Source organism: Limulus polyphemus, unplaced genomic scaffold (assembly GCF_000517525.1).
Source record: "Limulus polyphemus unplaced genomic scaffold, Limulus_polyphemus-2.1.2 Scaffold8937, whole genome shotgun sequence".
Taxonomy (NCBI): domain Eukaryota; kingdom Metazoa; phylum Arthropoda; class Merostomata; order Xiphosura; family Limulidae; genus Limulus; species Limulus polyphemus.
In genome coordinates, this window is record NW_013674547.1 from 18,573 (window position 1) to 23,626 (window position 5,054).

The 5,054-nt window shown below is 35.1% G+C and overlaps 1 long non-coding RNA gene across 1 annotated transcript in view; it reads left to right on the forward strand.

The window, feature by feature from the left end:
* Positions 1-4,519: 4,519 nt before the first annotated feature.
* Positions 4,520-5,054, forward strand: part of LOC106475655 — a 2,469-nt gene continuing 1,934 nt past the window's right edge. Inside the window, exon 1 of the long non-coding RNA XR_001291830.2 lies at positions 4,520-4,839. This is a non-coding gene — a long non-coding RNA (uncharacterized LOC106475655). The remainder of the gene's footprint in view (positions 4,840-5,054) is intronic.

The window sequence follows — 5,054 nt, forward strand, 5'->3', positions numbered from 1 at the left end:
TAGTCTAGAGCTTCTATAACATGACGATAAAAGGTGTTAACGACACTTTGATGTGGTAAAATTGGTTAAAAGTGTTAGAAATTAAAAACAATTACTTAGTCTAGAGCTTCTATAACATGACGATAAAAGGTGTTAACGACACTTTGATGTGGTAAAATTGGTTAAAAGTGTTAACGACACTTTGATGTGGTAAAATTGGTTAAAAGTGTTAACGACACTTTGATGTGGTAAAATTGGTTAAAAGTGTTAGAAATTAAAAACAAAAAAGAAATTTTCGAATTACTTAGTCTAGAGCTTCTACAACATGACGATAAAAGGTGTTAACGACACTTTGATGTGGTAAAATTGGTTAGAAGTGTTAACGACACTTTGATAAAAATTTGGTAAAATTGGTTAAAAGTGTTAGAAATTAAAAACAAAAAAAATAAAAATTTGATAAAAATTTGGTAAAATTGGTTAAAAGTGTTAGAAATTAAAAACAAAAAAGAAATGACTTAAGAAACAGAGAGCGAAGAGTGGAAAAACACTTTAGTTGATAATTTCAAAATATTGTGGTAAAATATGGGGGGATTTTTTTATCATTAACTCGTGGGCACTGCCTTCCTATCACTGTTACAAACCGAACAATTAACAAACATCGTAAGCAACTTGCACCTATGTTGTAACTTCCAAGCTTTCTGTAACACATAAGAAGTATAATCTACGAGCATACGTGATTCTTTTATTGTTGGGGCTAACCGCACTATATGAAAAAAAAACTTATATATACTGACAGAGTGAAATTTCACCGCTACAGAGAACCATGGAGCCACGAGCGATGGGCTCAGCACCTACATATTTGAGTCACGGAGAACCTAAATCATTATTTGACAAACGTCTGTGTATGTAAATGTCCCCTTATAATTGACGAATTGCTTGAACAGTTGACATTAACCCTTAGGACATCGTGGAAAATTCCACATAGGGATCTGACCTTTCCCTCTATCACCCCCTGAGGGCCTTTATTTTTTACTCATGCTTTCAATGGGTACATCAGTTAGTTCACGATAATTCAACAGTACAATGACGCCAGGGTAGAAATATATCTTTTTTCGAGTAATAAGATCACATTTTAAACGGAACATAATAGTTTGAAGAATGTAAAGTTCTATTTTCTCTGCGGAAGTTGAAAAACTGGCAAAGCAAAGCGTTCACGAAGGAAAATGACTTTAAAAAAGCACTCCAACACAATCCGGAGCAACGTTTTCGTCAGCACAGTGAAGGTTACGATTAAAAAAGAAAACCCTCTAACCCAAAAAAAAGTCATTCATGAAGCTGATACCGTGAACAAGATAATATACAAGGATGTGAAGTTGACATAGGCTTACAAGCCAAAGATTCAAAAGCTTCGACCCAAACCTCGGAATGCACTTATGAGAAAGATTACAAAACTGGAATTACAGCAGTCCATTCGACTATATACCTGCCCAATCATATTATGCAAGACCAGTTAATTTTTGCATCTTCGATCTGCTTAAACATGGTTTTGGAAGCTGACGTCCAGGTACATGGAAGGGTCTGTAGAAAGTTTGTCAAGATGTTTAGCTTAAGTTTAACCTTGTCGTCCTTCACAGAAGTTTATTACAATGGAAATTGCGGTGTCAGCAATATTGCATGATCATGGTCATCAGATTTAAAATAATTTCATGGGCAGTGTACGAAAAAAAAAAACCTGCTAGTAAAAGTGAAGCCAAATATTTTCGACATTTGGTAGCTGTAGTAACAGAGTGTCATAACTCCAGTCACAAGACAAGGAAAACACGACAGCTGTCTAAGGCCCTTCACTATGAATATCTTTATTAGAAATACTTAAGATGAATAAACACTATATGATTGACCCAATAACAAACTTATCACTTCGTTTTGTTGTATAATTTAATCAAATTTTATAGTATTGTCGAATACAATGATAGGCCTCGCAGAGGCTAGGACTGGCTTTGTCACCACATGTAACCTAACTTTATTTGACTTGAACTTCAGAGAAGCAATAACTTGAGACACTTGACAACCAAGTTTATTACGGTATTCTTATTGTTTGTTTGTTTTAACGGCGAGAAAACCGTTGATGGTTAGTGCAATATATTTATAAGTTATAAACCCACTTGTTTATATTGTGTTACTATTAACTAATGACTAGTCTTCCAATGTACTGTCCTTCGTAGCTGGTAATATAAACTAGATTGAATATGTCCGGAAAAATAGTGCTACTGAATTGTACAGTTAACTTTAGAGCATTTTAATTTTATTTAGAATTTTAGGTTACCCATAGTCAGTTTATTTTTGGGTTTGGGGGTGGGGGGTTCTTTATTATAGTTTTACTATTTAATTGTTTACAAGAAAATACTTAATTTACAAAGTCAAATAGATTCATAAATCATATATAATTTCCTATTAAGACCCATTAAAAACTAAAGCTCAATGAGTCTTTCTTTAACATCCGTTTATTCGAGAGCTGGGCTGTGTGTTTATTAGAGTATAATCATAGTTTCGTGAGAAACTACTGTCTTAACATAAACAACAAAAGTGTGAGGTTTCGCCTGCCACCTACGTTCTGAAGTACTTGGAATTAATTAATTAAAACAAACTAAAATGTTAAATGAATAAGTTAGAGAGAAAGTTGTACAACCTATACATGAGGGCTGATAATTCGTCCATTTTATATATAATCACATTATAACAACATTCTCAGTGTAAGACACATATCACTATCATAGCTACACAAAGATGACGTATAGGTCGAACCAAAAACCCTGGATGTTTTGTTCCACGCTAAGAATGTTTCTTATATAGTCTACGTAATGAAACTTGAAGAGTTTCTATATATAATACTAGAAATTATTTGCGTGGTATTCCTGGTGTCTCCCTCTATTTCGCGGGTTGCGGGTTCGAATCCCCGTCACACCAAACATGCTCGCCCTTGCAGCCGTGGGGGCGTTATAATGTGACGGTCAATCCCACTATTCGTTGGTAAAAGAGTAGCCAAAGAGTTGGCGGTGGGTGGTGATGACTAGCTGCCTTCCCTCTAGTCGTACACTACTAAATTAGGGACGGCTAGTGCAGATATCCCTCGTGTAGCTTTGCGCGAAATTCAAAATAAACAAATAAGCATCGGTACTGTCTGATGAATAGCGGTAAGGATACAACATCTATCAGATTTAATCTGCAATCTGTGGAAAATATATACAAATATTAAGAACAGATATGTGAGGTGAACTACCATTTATCACCTGCAGCCAACTGCAGAGAGGTAGTTCCTCCTAATGAAACAGCATTATAACAATAAAAGATACAATTGCAATTTGACCACTGGTCAATCTGCTTTTGTATAACTCAAGATTGCTATGCTCGAAGAAAAGAAAAAAATACAGAACTTAAAAAAGTAAAGGATCAAGTAAGTTAACATTTACTAAAGTTGATATGTTAGAAACATTTATTTGTTTGTTGGATAAAGCTACTCGATAGATATTTGTGCTAGCCGTCCCTAATTCTGAAGTTACAGACTAGAGGGAAGATAGATAGTTAACACTGCAAACTTTCGTGTTACTCTTGTCAAACCAAATAATGAGATTTGGCCATTACTCTTATAACACACCTACGACCACAAAATGCAAGCAGTTTTGTTCTTTATGGTAAGGGGATATGAACCACGGGACCTCGAATTCACGGTTCATTACTATAAACACGAGGCCACGCTTAGACAAGAAAGAAGGTAGCTAGTCAAGAGCAATCATTGCCAAATCTAGGGCTATTTTATCTGACAGAATGGTGACATCAGACTTCACTCTTGTAGCCCAACCACAGCTCAATTGTGGAGCAACAAGATGCTACTTAGCGATTTCTATATTTTCCCACAAATAAATGGAATTCTTTGAAATACAAATTACATTATCTTAGTTAAATTTCATAAGTCTCTCAGTAGCTCAGCGGTAAGTTTGTGAAATTATAACGCTAAAAATCGGGTTTCGATACCCGCGGTGGGCGCAGCACAGATAGCCCATCGTATAGCTTTGTGCTTAACAACAAACAAACAAAATTTCAACAGTATAATATGCAACTCGGCTGAACGATGAGTTAAATTTTATTTGTCAGCGTCGCAGACAATTTTTATCGCTTAGTGATTGGTGTCGAAATATCATGTAAATATAATTAATACTTGAAACTTTCAGTACTTGGCAAAACAAAGACAATTGTACGTTTCATAAATATTTCATTTATTACTACTATGTCATTGTTTGCCTCCATTCTGTAATCATTTAAAAAATCAAATTTTGACAACTCAAAATTACACGAAAGGGAATATTTACGCTTACATTGAGTATTTATGATGAAATATGTCCAGCACAGCTTCTTGAATTAACGTAGCACACTAGAAGCACTGCCCGTGACACGAAGAGTTTCAACAAAATGGCGATCTCTCCATCAACAGGGCTTGGCTTATCGGCAACAACTAATACATCGTGACGTAGGAGTCAACATCACAGATGAAGACCGAATCCAAGTAAGGTAATACCAATACAAAGGCAAACAATACGTAACTTCTTCAAGTAATCTTTAGAATATTGCCAATATCTCTGTCAACACTTATGAGTTAAAAGAGTGACGAAATCACAAACATATGAAGTAGTCGTAGTTTGCACCATTTCATATGTAGCTTTCCCTCCCACTAAAATGACGTCAGTTCACAACAAATCCACCCCCTCGAATCCTTGTTGTCGAGTATAAAATGCTTGTCTTAGTAGTGAATTTCACAGTTTTTACCAAAGTTGCTGGAAGTTTTCAAAACCGTCTCTAAGATTTTAGGTAAGATATTTTTTGGATTGCTCTCATTGCTCTAAAGTATATTTTAATTCATCTTTGGTGTATTTTTTAAATACTATTTGATGTCGCTGTTATTTGGTTGTTTTTTACTCGGATAATTGCATACCAATCATGTAAAATGCGACAGATCTTATTTTTTTATTATAAAGTTCCAGAGGTCGTGCAGTGTTCGGTGCGATTTTCGAATGCTTTTTTTT